The sequence below is a fragment of the Scyliorhinus canicula genome, chromosome 2 (genome assembly GCF_902713615.1).
Source record: "Scyliorhinus canicula chromosome 2, sScyCan1.1, whole genome shotgun sequence".
NCBI classification, from domain to species: Eukaryota; Metazoa; Chordata; class Chondrichthyes; order Carcharhiniformes; family Scyliorhinidae; genus Scyliorhinus; species Scyliorhinus canicula.
Genome location: NC_052147.1, coordinates 102299551 through 102315000, shown reverse-complemented (window position 1 = coordinate 102315000; position 15450 = coordinate 102299551). Strand labels below are relative to the sequence as shown.

Below are 15450 nucleotides of genomic sequence, written 5' to 3'. Positions count from 1 at the left end.
GGGATGATGGGCGAATGGGACATGGTGTGAGTTGGGATTCGGCACATGTGTAGGCCATTCACCTCAGTGCACCCGTGCTGGCTCTGAAAGAATGATCCAATTAGTCCTAGCCACCTCCATGTTCCCCCATAGCCATCAAAATGTGCCCTTTTCAAGTACATATCTAATTCCCTTTTGGAAGTTAGGAATCCTGCTTCGCCCCACCAACCTTTCAGTCATAGAATCCCTACAGTGGGCCCATCGAGTCTGCATCGGTCTTCCGAAAGAGCACCCCACCCAGGCCCACTCCCCCACACCTTTCTTGCAACCCCACCCACACTTTGGGCACTAGGGGGCAATTTAGCACGGCCAATGCACCTAACATGCACATCTTTGGACTGTGGGGGGAAACCCACGCAGGCACGGGGAGAATGTACCAACTCCACACAGCCAGTCACCTAAGGTTGGAGTCGAACCTGGGTCCCTGGTGATGTGAGGCAGCAGTGCTAACCACTTTGCCGCCCTTGGTGCATCAAGATCATAACAACTTGTTCCATAAAAATATTCTCATCTTCTCACTGTCAGTTGCTTCATATCTTTCTGCCAGTGAACTAGCTTCTCCCTACCTACTCTATAAAATCCCTCATAATTTTCAACATCTTCATTACCTCTCCCTTAAACAGTCATTTGGTTGTATAGAACTTGAGCATTGCTGAAAAAAGATGTTTTGTCAAAGTTGTTCATCTTGCACTCAGGGAAAACAACAACTCATGCAGTATAAAGTTGTTCTTTCCCCTGACATTAAACCTTCTGAATTCCAAGAACAATCCCAGTTTCTCTAATCTCTCCACATAACTGAAGCATTCTACAAAGAAAGTGATTTCTGACTGACTAATTTGCAGATGATTATGACCTGCTTTCCAAGGCACAGATACTGCTGAAGTAAATGATAATTAAAAAGGCACATAGTCAGTAGTTGACAAAAGCTGCAAACTGGGAATAGTTACGGACTGTGCCATATTGGTGCCTCAGCACCTGGTTTTCCTGATGATCCACAGACAACACACGAATCTCCATCGAACTGTTACTTAAATGATAGATTGGATAGGGGGACTGCAGTTATGTAGAGGTATTCCAGAAGCTGGGGCTACTCAACTTAGGGCAGAGAGGGCTGGGGGAGATATTTAATAAAGATGTTCAAAATCATGAGGGGTTGCGATCGAGTGACAAGGCGAAACTGATAGAGCTACTCAACAGAAACTAAGGAGACATTTTGCAGGTTAAAGTGGGATTGAACCGTGCATTCCTCATACTTTTATTACAGGTGGGTGCACTTTTGCAAGTGGAAGTCCTGCGAAATGGGGAAACATTGGGAATGACTCCACAGACTGGATAACCAGGGATTGAAAGGTGTATAATATTCAGAGTTTGGCCCTCTTTGGGCAAAGGGATTTAATTTTTGAGAATAGCTGACATTATGCAGCCATCAGCAACAATTGGGATCCACAGCACTGACCACCAATTTCTCGAGGGAAACATGGGATAGGCAATAAATGTCTGTTCTTCCAGTGATGCCCATATCCCAAGAATTGATTAAAAGTAAAGATCACATCCTGAACATTGAAATATCCCTTGCATGATGAGGAAAATTCAAAACTTTAATCATTGCAACATCCAACAATTCCTCATCATGTGCCACAAGAATTCTAAGAAAACAGGCATTTTAAATATCTGATCCATCCTTTGGATATTAGATGAGATAAAAAGATCAAAGGATGAACTGCCTCCTATAGCCTGAGCATGGTACATTCTGCGAAAACTGACAGCTCATTTAAAATACGACGCAGTTAGTCATCCAAGCCCATCATACCATCCCGTGCTTTCCCCTAATTGGGGTCAGGAGACATCAAGGGAAATTTCACACAGCAGCAGAGTTACAGGCAGCATTTCATTACAATGTTTCAATAAATCTTTATTAAAATTTCACACATTTTTCATCTTGGACAAATAAGATGACGCTTCTTGATCTTCTCTGGCCCCCATTATCAACGAACAAATGGAAGCTTTGGGATCCCGATGATTAATTCCATTTAATTTAATCTCTGTCTTTATGGGTTCACAATCCAGTCCGGATTCAAGCTGAATATAGAAAGTTCGGAGATCAAAAACAGGGAATAGGATCAGCGGAGAGAGAGGGAGAGGATGAGAATAGATTAATGGCAAACATAAAAGGGAATCCATGGCTTTTATAAACACATTGCTGACACAATTGAAACCGATTGATGTAAAGAAGCAGTAACATGAACACAAAACGAGCAAAGGGACAGGGAATAGAGAATAGTGGCGAACAGTTCTAATCCAGACTGAATGGATGTGCCCAATGGTGTTCCCCAAGGATTGGCAGTCCGACTGTTTTTCTTTCTGATATATCAGAATGACCTGCACTTGAGTGAACAGTGTGCAGATGACATGAAATTTGGAAATGCAGTAAACGGAGGGTAGTAGAACAGTAATATTAACTCCACCATCTCACCAATCAAGACATTTGAGATAAAAACTAGAAGTTGCTATTTTTCTCTTCAAACATAAAGTAATATAAGTTGGCTGCTGGTTTATAAACTTCAGCAGTGGCTTATTTAATCTCGAACAGGTCAGAGCACTTCACAAAAGCTACATTTACTGCTTCTCAGCACACTTTACAAAAAAATGTTTTTAAATCCAACCTGTTATCCAGAGGTGCTCATAAACGTGTGATGAAGGAGCACCACATTTTCTTCTCAGACTGGAACAGACTGCAGACAGACAGAGAGATCACTGTTAAAAGAGGGATAAATAGTGGACACAAAACGCTGGGTAGAACCCCCTACCCCCCGTTCTTTCTCGAGCAGTGCAGTGAGATCTTTGAAGCCCACCTGAGAGGAAAGAGTGGGCCTCAGTTTAACATCTTACCTGAAAGCTGGCACCTCTGGGAGTGCAATACTGCCTCAGTAAGCACTGGAGTATTGGCCACGACTTTTGTGCTAAAGTTTCTGGAGTGCGATTTACACAATCGACCGATTAAAGAGTTGTGGGGATAGACAATGACCAAAGCTTTCTGGGCCGTCTACTGTCAATGGGCAGCACGGTAGCACAAGTGAATAGCACTGTGGCTTCACAGCGTCAGGGTCCCAGGTTCGATTCCCGGCTGGGTCACTGTCTGTGCGGAGTCTGCACTTTCTCCCCGTGTGTGCGTGGGTTTCCTCCGGGTACTCCGGTTTCCTCCCACAGCCCAAAGATGTGCAGGTTAGGTGGATTGGCCATGCTAAATTGCCCTTCGTGACTAAAAAGGTTAGGAGGGGTTATTGGGTTATGGGGATAGGGTGGAAGTGAGGGCTTAAATGGGTCGGTGCAGACTCGATGGGCCGAATGGCCTCCTTCTGCACTGTATTTTCTATGTTATATGTTCTAATGGTGAATCCCCACTGCAGGTTGACTGCCGACAGAGGGTGCGAACAATAGGAAACCCTCCTGACAAAGGTGGGATCAGAAGATTCCACCGCTGGCCAATGGTATGGTGGGTGGGGGGGGGGGGGGGGGGGGGGGGGGGGGGGGGGTGGGGGGGGTGGGGGGGGGGGGGACCCCACCTTTGTAAAATTTTATAAACATAAAGAAAAGGTAGGGCAGACGTTTATGACACTGTCGGAGTATTATGGAGCGGTGCTGGAAAATGAGGCGAGCCGTACAAATAACTGACGGAACAGGAAAGTCCCGTTGGTGGCAGCCGGAGAAAAATTCTTCACATACATATTCTGATTAAATGCTTCCAAAACAGCTTCATTGAAATATTATTTGAAGTGAACTTTCAGCCCAATGTAGACACCAGAGAGTCCATTGGGATACTCTTAATTGGATTGATTTGAATGAGCCTGATTGCAAATGCTCTCCATGACAATTAATTGCCACAATATAAAGTGCTACAGATGACATCTAGTTACCAATAACATTTAATTACACAGCCAGGAGTTTTGGCTGAATTTTCGAGGTCAGTGACCATGATTTTTGAACTGATGGCGGATCAGTGATATGGGGAAATAACAGTTCATTAGCAGCTGCTTAAGTGTGAAATGATAACCCGACCGAGAACAAATTTCATGGGTCTCCATTGAAGCTTTAACTCCTTCTTGACCCAGGCACAGGAAACTGTTATAAAGCAAGAGGTTGCATTTCTGTGGCACTTTTCAGGATACAAGAGCATAATTGGGCCGGATTTTCCAGACATTTCCACCGATGGGATCATCCGCGATGGGCCCCACTGCGGTGGAGGATCTGAGATTTGGCAAAGGCCGCTGACATCGGCGGTACTGGAAGATTCCACTGGCGGCCAACGAGTCGCAGGGGCAGGGTGGGGGAATGGAAAATCCCGGCCAATAAGTATTTCAGTATGAAAAGCTGAAAGGAATCAATGGTGAAACGAGGCTTATATTCAGAACAAGGCCTTCAAATTATAGTGAGTCCATTAAGGGATGATGTCAGGAAATATCAACCCTCAAATTGAAGTGCATGGGCTCCCTACATTTTATTACATAGTCGGGGGGGGGCTAAATTGTGTGGTGGCCTGTGCCGGAACCTTTGAAATGCTGCATGGCCAGGCAATCACGAGGCCTTGGGCACATTGATCAGGGGAGCACTTCTTCGAGTGGAAATTTGGGCTAGGATTTTCCGGCCTGCCCCTCCCCCTCCCCCCCCTCCCCCCTCGCTGGTAGGTCTTCCGGTCCCGCCGAAGTCAATGGACATTTGGTTGGATCGGCGTGGTGGGTCCTACGTGGCGTGTCCAGAAAATCCCATTCATGGAATTTTCTCTTCCAGAAAGCTGTTGAGGCTGCGGATAAATTGAATATCGCAAAACCCAGCTGGATAGAATTTCCATTCGGCAGGGGTACTAATGGTGATGGCTCCATGGCGGGTAGGTGGCATTGAGTGGCATCGTCTTATTGTTTCGTAATGCAGTCACAGTTGTTAAGTTGAGAAAGCAACAGCCAATGAGCAAGAAGCCAGATCTCACCAATAGCAACACGACAATGAAAGTTCATCTATTTCTTTTTGTGATGTCCTGAGGCTGTGAACACTGTTCTATGAATTCAAGTCTTTAAATGTAGAGGTCACTGAGGGCCTGTATTACCGCCCCCCCCCCCCCCCCCCCCCCCCTCCACCCCTCTCGACAGTGCTTTTTGCCAGTGTTATGAAATGAGAAGAACACAATATAACAACCTCCCTTCAGTGGTAGCCAGATCATCCGATGCACAAAGAGCGATATATGGCAGAATTGGAGAGAAATTGTCCGAATCACTTTGCATTTCACAGTGGGAGTACTCTGCAGAACAGGAGATATCAGAAGCAGAACAATGGCCCAGTTACGCAGATTTCCAATCCATCTAGACTGGCCTTGAGTCTCCTCTCCTGGAATTAAAGATTAATCTCACCACAACTCCAGTGGAAAAATCATTAACAGTCACTTTTCTCGCCATGTTCACCCTGGCCAGGTTTTCAAATAACAGGGCTGAAACCCACCCCAAACACAGGGCAACATGGCACATGCATACACTTACTAGTAAAGCCATACAAAACATAGGGCAGTTTCTGGGGTGCAGATGATTATAGGTATTCTAACAGTCATTTCCCACTATATTTATTTAAATTAGTTCCATAATTCAAACTACCGTGGGCAGCATGGCAGCACAGTGGTTAACACTGTGGCTTCACAGCGCCAGTGTCCCAGGTTCGATTCCCTGCTGGGTCACTGTCTGTGCGGAGTCTGCACGTTCTCCCTCTGTCTGCGTGGGTTTCCTCCGGGTGCTCCGGTTTCCTCCCACAGTCCAATGACGTGCAGGTTAGGTGGATTGGCCATGCTAAATTGCCCTTAGTTTCCAAAAAGGTTAGGAGGGGCTATTGGGTTACCCCAGTACAGTAAGATACTGATGGAAACTATTGCCATAACCTGAGATTATTCTAGGTGAGGGATGATGGTGTAACAGTGGATGATGTGAGTGTGCAATATGCTGTGTGTACTTAATATGGAATTAAAGATCACTGTAGTGAAGGGGAAAGGTTAAAATGGCTAATTATCAGACGCGATTCAGAAAGATAGACTAATCAGAATCTTCAACACTGTGCTTTAAGTAACAAAATGGAAGATTTGTATCAAAACTGTCAAACAGTTGCTAGCTTGCACGCATCTCCATAGCAATCATTGTATCGTAATTTGTTGCCTTATGATTTTGTCAAAGTTCTCCCCACAGTGACATTCAGGTGATTCACAACTGCAGAGCTGTCAGGTCCCAGAATTAGTAGCAAAACATTTAACAAAAGTGCCAGCCATGAATCAGAGGGCCACGCTTTTGCCTCTGAGTCAGACGTTTCTGAGTTGTGAGAGTGACACTCGGAGGGAATGCTGCCCTATCAGGGGCCCTGTCCCTTCGGGGGGGGGGGGATGTTGAACAGAGACCTTTTTGCCCTCGGCTGGCGACTTGAAAGTTCAGTGTTTGAAGAGCATGAGGAGTTTTTCCTGGTGTCCGGGTCAACGCCACCACAAAATGCAAGTTGTGCATTGTCACATTGTTCCTTGTGGGAGCTTGCTGTGCGCAAATTGGCAGCCAAGTTTTCTATATTTCAATGGTGACTATACCTCAAAAGCACTTCATTGACCGTGAAGCACTTTAAAACGTCCGGAGGTTGAGAAAGGTGCTATCTAAATGCAAGTTCTTTCTTCCTCACTGTTTTAGTAAGATTAGGAGATGAAAATAATTTTGTGTGCTGTTAGTAATCATCTCATCAGCCTGTAAATATGTGGCACTTAGCTGTTGTAATTAAACCATTAAGCTGTTTACTTTAACTAACTCACTGTCTGCTAAAATGGAGTACTGAGTGAGTTTGTACAACACTTTGGAGCATTTGCCGCTGGTATCACAAGCTCCTCCCTCCCCACCTCACCTCATCCCCTGTTGAATGTCCTTGGCGTGTGGTTTGGAGTGAATGCTTTCACAGTAAATTCCTATCAGCGCTGTTTTCGCACGTGTGAAGGGGTGAGGGTACAAATTCTTCTCCCACGATAAATTGTACACCCACTTTCCACTTTTCCGTTCATTAAAACAATGCTTTTGCTGTCGAGTATACAAAATCCAATTTTTAACCCTCTGTCACAACTCATTTAAACAACCTGGGCAACAAATCAGCAACACAGCTAATCACAGGACAAAATAAAACACCTCTCCTTTTATTCTGCTTTGAGCTAAAAAAATCTCATCACTAATTCTAATCTTTCAGAAAGATTAGCTCATGAGCCACAACATATGATGAGTAAATGCGACTCAGTCACGTTAAACGTGTTTCACTTAAGGGATTAACAAGTGCAGCTCCATTCTGAGCACCACCAAGCGCACAGTAATTAGGCAATTCTAATTAAGTTTCTTGCAAGGCTTGTCAGTGTTTTTACTTGCATATTGGCTGAACATATTGCAGTAGAATTGCTTAGTGTGAATAAGTTTTGGTTTCTGATTTAAAAAAACTCTATCTTTCCCACCCTTATTGAAGCATGTCAGACTTTGATGGGTGCTTGACAGGGTAGTTGCTGAGGGTTAGGGTCAGGGAGTGAAATCACGGGCCCTGATGCTTCTCCTGTTTCTCGGTCCCTTATTCCTCCCGGAATGGTAGGATCTTAGGAAATACAGAGGACCAGAGTGATCTTGAGATGCATGTCCAAAGATCCCCGAAGACAGCAGGAGAGGTAGATAAAGTGGTTAAGAAGGTATGTGGGATACTTGCCTTTATTAGGTGGAGGCATGGAATATAACAGCAGGGAGGTTATAATGGAACTGTAGTTAGGCCACAGCTGGAGTACTGTGTGCAATTCTGGTCGACACACTATCGGAAGGATGTGACTGCACTAGAGAGGGTGCAAAGGAGATTCATCTGGATGTTGCCTGGCGTGGAAAACTTTGGCCGCGATTTAACCACCGCATTGCGCCCGGCGCCGATTTGGTTGTGCCGGTTAAACAGCGGGGAAGGCCAAAATCGAGATTTGCACCGGGCGCAAATCAGTTTGCAATCTAACTGACCCGCTCCCGATAGCGATTTCCGAATCTCTCCAAAAATGGCGAGAATATCATTAAATCTCATTTGCATTCACTTCCATCTCATTAGCGAGATTGAAGTCGAATGCAACAGCCTCCTGTTGAATTAACCCACTCCCCAGAGAAAAATCACACCATTTTTTTTAGTACTCCTGTTTAAACACGTGAAGCTGATGCAGTGGGTGCTGAGGGGATTGAGGAAGTGAGTAGCCATTTCCATTTTGTGGCATGGAGCTCAAGAGCACTGGAGCTGCTGGCCCCCTGTTCCCCTTTGAGGGGGTTGGGCTGGTTTGAGGGGCTGAAGCATTGCAGGTCGGTGGTCACCCTGATCCGGGGGATGGGGGGGGGGGGGGCTGAGGGGCTTAGCATCTGTGAGACCTTCGAGCCATCTTTAAATATTGTGGCGAGCAATAACAGGGGCTACTACAGCTGCTGCCTCTCTGTCCTACCAGACAGTTCCAGGGCAGAGCCCTGCTCTTGGTTCTATGCTGAAAGTCACTTGAACTCCCTTTGACTGCGAGCAGTCTCTGAACTCATAGCCGAAGGCTATTGCAAATAAGGAATTGGCCTTATTAGTTGTGATAACACTTCACACTCCTCAACTCTCAAGTGGCGTCTCGTGGGCACACACAGTATGTCTCAGAGGATGATTAGTGAATTGCATTTCAATTAAACTCTGTTGCCTGATCACTATGCCAGAACTCTCTGATCCTCAGCATGATTGAGGCAGCAGCCAACAATCAAACTCTCAAGAGCAGGGCTTCAGCACTGGGGATATCCTCACAACCAAAGGATAAGTGTGTGGATCAGGGGAGGGCGTTTGAGCACGGTCCCCCTAATGTTCCCAGCAGAGGTCTGGGGTCTGGGGTTTGGGGGCTTCCGATGTGGCGGGGGGTGACTGTGCAGAGTGAGGTTCCCCAGCATAACTGGCTCGGTGGATGGCACTCTGAGAGAAGGCAAGACATGTACAAGTGGGGGAGGCTTGGGGGTCCCACTGTGGCAGCCTTAACTGATTGTTGGTCTCTCTCCTTCTCTAATTCCTTACAAATAAAACAATATGGTTGGTGTTGTCGGTACCGTAAAGACCCGCGGTGTTGGTGGGCAGCCCAGGTTGCCAGACGCCGGAGAAAGTAGCAGCGTCGACCCAGGCTGGGGGAGGCACCCCATGTGCAGGGGACCGCCGCACACCCTGAAGACCCAGCCGCCCATCAGGCCGAGGAGGAACCCAGATGGGGAGGCCAGCGACTGACCAAAGTGTACAGGCATCGTTGATCTTCCGAGAAGTTGACCGACAGCATGTGCTGCAGGAGTCTCCATTTCAACAAAGAGACAGTGTGGCACCAGTGCCATGTCCAGACATGGATTTTAAAAAAAAATACTTCTTTTCAAGGCATTTTCATATATTTCATATATAAACAGTATTAAAAGAACAACCAAACAACTCAATAAACAACCAACACCCACAAAATGCTCCGCCAACTCCTCCTCACATCCCGCCTTCCCCATTTTAACCCTTGCTGACCTCTCAAACTTCCTTAAAGAAATCAACAAACGGCTTCCACCTCCAGGCAAACCCATCCACCGACCCCCTCAAGGCGAACTTAACCTTCAGCAACCTCAGGAATTCCTTGGGTCCCGCCGCCCGAGCAAGATCCATTTCCCGGTTATCAGGGAGGCAAAGGTGAAAACATAGGCCTCGCTCACCCCCTGGACGCCCGGGTCTTCCGACACCCTGAATATTGCCACCTCCATCCCCAGAACCTTAGAACATAGAACGATACAGCGCAGTACAGGCCCTTCGGCCCTCGATGTTGCACCGACATGGAAAAAATCTAAAGGCCATCTAACCTACACTATGCCCTTATCATCCATATGCTTATCCAATAAATTTTTAAATGCCCTCAATGTTGGCGTGTTCACTACTGTTGCAGGTAGGGCATTCCACGGCCTCACCACTCTTTGCGTAAAAAACCCACCTCTGACCTCTGTCCTATATCTATTACCCCTCAATTTAAGGCTATGTCCCCTCGTGCTAGCCACCTCCATCCGCGGGAGAAGGCTCTCGCTGTCCACCCTATCTAACCCTCTGATCATTTTGTATGCCTCTATTAAGTCACCTCTTAACCTTCTTCTCTCTAACGAAAACAACCTCAAGTCCATCAGCCTTTCCTCATAAGATTTTCCCTCCATACCAGGCAACATCCTGGTAAATCTCCTCTGCACCCGTTCCAAAGCTTCCACGTCCTTCCTATAATGAGGCGACCAGAACTGTACGCAATACTCCAAATGCGGCCGTACTAGAGTTTTGTACAACTGCAACATGACCTCATGGCTCCGGAACTCAATCCCTCTACCAATAAAGGCCAACACACCATAGGCCTTCTTCACAACCCTATCAACCTGGGTGGCAACTTTCAGGGATCTATGTACATGGACACCGAGATCCCTCTGCTCATCCACACTACCAAGAATTTTACCATTAGCCAAATATTCCGCATTTCTGTTATTCTTTCCAAAGTGAATCACCTCACACTTCTCCACATTAAACTCCATTTGCCACCTCTCAGCCCAGCTCTGCAGCTTATCTATGTCCCTCTGTAACCTGCAACATCCTTCCGCACTGTCTACAACTCCACCGACTTTAGTGTCGTCTGCAAATTTACTCACCCATCCTTCTGCGCCCTCCTCTAGGTCATTTATAAAAATGACAAACAGCAACGGCCCCAGAACAGATCCTTGTGGTACGCCACTCGTAACTGAACTCCATTCTGAACATTTCCCATCAACTACCACTCTCTGTCTTCTTTCAACTAGCCAATTTCTGATCCACATCTCTAAATCACCCTCAATCCCCAGCCTCCGTATTTTCTGCAATAGCCGACCGTGGGGAACCTTATCAAACGCTTTACTGAAATCCATATACACCACATCAACTGCTCTACCCTCGTCTACCTGTTCAGTCACCTTCTCAAAGAACTCGATAAGGTTTGTGAGGCATGACCTACCCTTCACAAAACCATGCTGACTGTCCCTAATCATATTATTTCTATCTAGATGATTATAAATCGTATCTTTTATAATCCTCTCCAAGACTTTACCCACCACAGACGTTAGGCTCACCGGCCTATAGTTACCGGGGTTATCTCTACTCCCCTTCTTGAACAAAGGGACCACATTTGCTATCCTCCAGTCCTCTGGCACTATTCCTGTAGCCAATGATGACCTAAAAATCAAAGCCAAAGGCTCAGCAATCTCTTCCCTGGCTTCCCAGAGAATCCTAGGATAAATCCCATCCGGCCCCGGGGACTTATCTATTTTCACCTTGTCCAGAATTGCCAACACTTCTTCCCTACGCACCTCAATGCCATCTATTCAAATAGCCTGGGTCTCAGCATTCTCCTCCACAATATTATCTTTTTCTTGAGTGAATACTGACGAAAAGTATTCATTTAGTATCTCGCTTATCTCCTCAGCCTCCACACACAACTTCCCACCACTGTCCTTGACTGGCCCTACTCTTACCCTAGTCATTCTTTTATTCCTGACATACCTATAGAAAGCTTTTGGGTTTTCCTTGATCCTACCTGCCAAAGACTTCTCATGTCCCCTCCTTGCTCGTCTCAGCTCTCTCTTTAGATCCTTCCTCGCTTCCTTGTAACTATCAAGCGCCCCAACTGAAACTTCACGCCTCATCTTCACATAGGCCTCCTTCTTCCTCTTAACAAGAGATTCCACTTCTTTGGTAAACCACGGTTCCCTCGCTCGACCCCTTCCTCCCTGCCTGACTGGTACGTACTTATCAAGAACATGCAATAGCTGTTCCTTGAACAAGCTCCACATATCCAGTGTGCCCAACCCTTGCAGCCTACTTCTCCAACCAACACATCCTAAGTCATGTCTAATGGCATCATAATTGCCCTTCCCCCAGCTATAACTCTTGCCCTGCGGGGTATACTTATCCCTTTCCATCACTAACGTCAAGGTCACCGAATTGTGGTCACTGTTTCCAAAGTGCTCACCTACCTCCAGATCTAACACCTGGCCTGGTTCATTACCCAAAACCAAATCCAATGTGGCCTCGCCTCTTGTTGGCCTGTCAACATATTGTGTCAGGAAACCCTCCTGCACACATTGTACAAAGAATGACCCATCTAATGTACTCGAACTATATCTTTTCCAGTCAATATTTGGAAAGTTAAAGTCTCCCATAACAACTACCCTGTTACTTTCGCTCTTTTCCAGAATCATCTTCGCCATCCTTTCCTCTACATCCCTAGAACTATTAGGTGGCCTATAGAAAACTCCCAACAGGGTGACCTCTCCTTTCCTGTTTCTAACCTCAGCCCATACTACCTCAGAAGAAGAGTCCCCATCTAGCATCCTTTCCGCCACCGTAATACTGTCCTTGACTAGCAGCGCCACACCTCCCCCTCTTTTGCCCCCTTCTCTGAGCTTACTAAAACACCTAAACCCCGGAACCTGCAACAACCATTCCTGTCCCTGCTCTATCCATGTCTCTGAAATGGCCACAACATCGAAGTCCCAGGTACCAACCCATGCTGCCAGTTCCCCTACCTTATTTCGTATACTCCTGGCATTGAAGTAGACACACTTCAAACCACCTACCTGAACACTGGCACCCTCCTGCGAAGTCAAATCTGTGCTCCTGACCTCTATACTCTCAATCTCCCGTACCCCAAAACTACAATCCAGGTTCCCATGCCCCTGCTGAATTAGTTTAAACGCCCCCAAAGAGCACTAACAAATCTCCCCCCCAGGATATTGGTGCCCCTCAGGTTCAGATGTAGACCATCCTGTCTATAGAGGTCCCACCTTCCCCAGAAAGAGCCCCAGTTATCCAGAAATCTGAATCCCTCCCGCCTGCACCATCCCTGTAGCCACGTGTTTAATTGCTCTCTCTCCCTATTCCTCATCTCACTATCACGTGGCACGGGCAACAACCCAGAGATAACAACTCTCTTTGTTCTCGCTCTGAGCTTCCATCCTAGCTCCCTAAAGGCCTGCCTGACATCCTTGTCCCCTTTCCTACCTATGTCGTTAGTGCCAATGTGGACTACGACTTGGGGCTGCTCCCCCTCCCCCTTAAGGACCCGGAAAACACGATCCGAGACATCACGTACCCTTGCACCTGGGAGGCAACATACCAAACGTGAGTCTCTCTCGCTCCCACAAAATCTCCTATCTGTGCCCCTGACTATTGAGTCCCCAATTACTAATGTTCTACTCCTTTCCCCCCTTCCCTTCTGAGCAACAGGGACAGACTCCGTGCCAGAGGCCCGTACCCCATGGCTTACCCCTGGTAAGTCGTCCCCCCCACAAGTATCCAAAACGGTATACTTGTTACTCAGGGGAACGACCGCAGGGGGTCCCTGCACTGACTGCTTCTTCCCAGTCCCTCTTACAGTTACCCATCTATCTCCAGTCTTTGGTGTAACTACTTCCCTGAAGCTCCTATCTATGACCCCCTCTGCCTCCCGAATGATCCGAAGTTCATCCAGCTCAAGCTCCAGGTCCCTAACACGGTTTTTGAGGAGCTGGAGTTGGGTGCACTTCCCACAGATGAAATCAGCAGGGACACTGACGGCGTCCCTCACCTCAAACCTTGGACATCACATCTTAGATCCCCAGTCAGAGCCCCCCCTAATCTGGGACACACCCAGAACATGTGAACATGATTTGCGGGCCCCTCCCTGCACCGCCTACACCGATCCTCTAGCCCTGCAAAGAACCTACTCATCCTTGCCTCGTCATATGAGCCCTATGTATCACTTTGAACTGGATGAGGCTTAGCCTCACACAGCGAGGAGGTGTTCATCCTCCACAAGGTCTGCGCACATGTCTCAGCCCTCACCTCCCCTCCCAGCTCCTCCTCCCACTTACGCTTAATGTCCCCCACCAGGGCTCCCTCCCACTCCATCAACTCCTGATTGATATCTGACATGGGCCCTTCTCTATTTCGTTCTTTGACAGCACCTTGTCCAGCAATCCCAGGAGCAGCTGCACAGGAGAGGGTGGCACCTCTCTCCTTATAAAGTCCCGAACCTGCAGATATCTAACGCCATTCCACCTGGGCAACTCATACTCTTCCTCCAGGCCCTCCAACTTTGCAAATTTGACCCCTATAAACAAGTCACCAAATCGCTCAATGCCTGCCTGCCGTCATCCCCTAAACCTCGTGTCCAACCCACTGGTGCAAACCTATGGTTATTACAGATCAGTGCCCACACCGAGGCACCCTCCAGCCCCAGATGCTGCCTCTAATGCCCCCACACCCTTAAGACCGATACCACCACTGGGCTCACGGAATACCTGGCCGGCAAGAACGGAAGAGGCGCCAACAACAAAGCCCTTAAACACATACCCCTGCATGATGCCACTTCCACACGCCCCCACACCGACCCCTGCTCCATGACCCATTTCCTAACAATAGCAATATTCGCCGCCCAGTAGTAATTTATCATATTTGACTCCACCACCCCCTCCACAATGCTTGCTCCAAGAAAGCCCTCCTAACCCGCGGGGTCTTCCTTGTCCACACAAATCCAGAAATCAGCCCTTTGACCTTCTTAAAAAATGAGCTGGGGACAAAGATTGGGAGGTTCTGAAACACAAACAGGAACCTTGGCAGCACCGTCATTTTCACTGTCTGCACCCACTCTGCCAGCGACAGCGGCAGCACATCCCACCTCTTAAAGTCCGCCCTCATCTGCTCCACCAACTGAGCCAGGTTCAGTTTGTGCAACTGCGCCCAGCTCTGCGCCAGCTGTGTACTCAAATATCTAAAGCTCGCCCCCAACACCCTAAATGGCAACTCTCCTTTCCTGCCCTCCGGTCTCAATCGGGAACACCTCGTTTTCCCATATTCAACTTGTACCCCGAGAACCGGCCAAACTCCCCCAGGATCCCCATGATGCCTCCGTTCCGCCCAGCGAGTGCCATTGCCAGACCCTACCTCCAAGGTGAAGAGCAATGGGGAGAGCGGGCCTCGTCCCACGATGCAGCCTGAAGGACCCCAAACTCACTCGGTCTGTCCAAACTCTCATGACTGCTGCCTTATATACAGCCAAACCCAATCCACAAACCCCTGCCTGATCCGAACAGCCCCAGCACCTCCAACAATTACGTCCACTTCACCCAATCAAATGCCTTCTCTGCATCCATCGCCAACACTACCTCTACCTCCTACCCTCCGAAGGCATCATGATTACATTGAGTAGCCTCCTCACATTTGCCCCTCCGGCCCTCTTCCCCTTCACAAACCATATTTGATCTTCGCCTATCACCCCCCGGGACACAGTCCTCAATTCGAGAAGCCAACACCTTCGGCAATAACTTGCCGCCACGT

General features: G+C 47.7%; 1 long non-coding RNA gene across 2 annotated transcripts in view; it reads right to left on the bottom strand.

Annotated features, from left to right (window-relative positions):
* Positions 1-1967: 1967 nt before the first annotated feature.
* Positions 1968-15450, bottom strand: part of LOC119962396 — a 31087-nt gene continuing 17604 nt past the window's right edge. Inside the window, exons 1-3 of one of the 2 annotated variants that reach the window (XR_005459858.1) lie at positions 6946-7088; positions 2703-2771; positions 1968-2118 (exon numbers count right to left, since the gene is read on the bottom strand). This is a non-coding gene — a long non-coding RNA (uncharacterized LOC119962396). Of the gene's footprint in view, positions 2119-2702; positions 2772-6945; positions 7089-15450 lie in introns of those variants that run through there. The other variant, XR_005459857.1, reaches the window with a different exon arrangement.